We start from the raw sequence: 1,371 nt of genomic DNA, 5'->3' as shown, positions 1-1,371 counted from the left end.
GAATCAATATAATAATCGTTGTTCTCGTATAGAATAGAACTAACGTTCACAAAGACATTGATGTACTATAGAATGATAATGTTGTTTGGTGACTTTGACGCTTAACTCATTTTGAAAACTCTAAGTGTGAGGTTTCTATATTAAAATAGTGGGTATCTAAATCTGAGACCTTTATAAGGATTTTACAATGAGGTTAGGGTTTTCAAGGACCTGAAATTTTTTGTTGGCTACAGTTGTCTCAAGAGGACATGTAGAGGATCTATCAAGTTCTTGTTATCTAAAGGGGCCTTGGCTAGTCATAATCAAGTGTTTCTCTATGGCGTGTTCATCTTCTAGGTGATCAACTCACCGTATATTAAGCCTTGGTGCGGACTTATTTGTCTTATTTACCATCTATTATATTAGGACTTGGGTGACCATGTTCCCCATAGATTGGGCCTTAGCTCATATGAAAATAATATCACCTAACTATTTAGCTGAAATATTCAAGCGACGGCTTGAGTTCGACGTTTCATTAGAGTTGTAGATTGTTGATTAGTAATCTATTATTGAAACTCTTGTCAACTAAATCATTTGTATTGTTGATTGGTCTGGCGATATAGTTGTCTTGTAAACATGTTACTTCAGGCTTTAACATTGTTTTACATATATGACAGTTTTGTGAAGGATGTATGTGTCTTTAAGGTTTTTCTTTGATCATGATTTTTATGTCTAGTGTTACTAACATTCCATCAACTATGTGAACAACTCATCATCCATAATGTTAATTCTTGTCCTTTCCTTTAGGAAAGAATCCTAGCATTGAGATGGAAGTGAAGCTATTACCATGGGGCTAGGTTGTTAGTTGAGAAGTGAGCGTACCAGAGAGCGACATGATTCTCACTCAACCAAGCGTAGGATCTTTGAGATGTAATCTAGCATGATGAAACAAATGGTTAGGAGTCTCACTCATCCAGACATAGAAGCTTGAAGGGATAGTCTGGCTTATTGAAGTTGAAGGTCGAGATTCTCACTTAAATAAGACATAGAAGCTTGAAAGGGTAGTCTGGTTTATTGAAGTTGAGGGTCGAGATTCTCACTTAAATAAGTGTAAGAGCCTAGAGAGGGATTTGACCTTCTAAAATCAAGGGTCGAGATTCTCGCTCAACCAAACATAAAATCTTTGATGGGGAATATAGCTTACTAAAGCCAAAGATTTAATATTCTCACGCAATCAAGTGTAAGATATTGGAAGGGGAATCTTGCTTGTAATCGCACATAATAAAAATATGTACCAATTCAAGCTAAAAAGAATTGTTACTAAATATGTATTTTAAATCTATTTTCTGATAGAGAGGTAAGTTGTCCTATTTATTTTGATTAGTTAACTTG

Source organism: Vicia villosa, unplaced genomic scaffold (genome assembly GCF_029867415.1).
Source record: "Vicia villosa cultivar HV-30 ecotype Madison, WI unplaced genomic scaffold, Vvil1.0 ctg.003619F_1_1, whole genome shotgun sequence".
NCBI lineage: Eukaryota > Viridiplantae > Streptophyta > Magnoliopsida > Fabales > Fabaceae > Vicia > Vicia villosa.
This window is presented reverse-complemented; position numbering follows the sequence as displayed.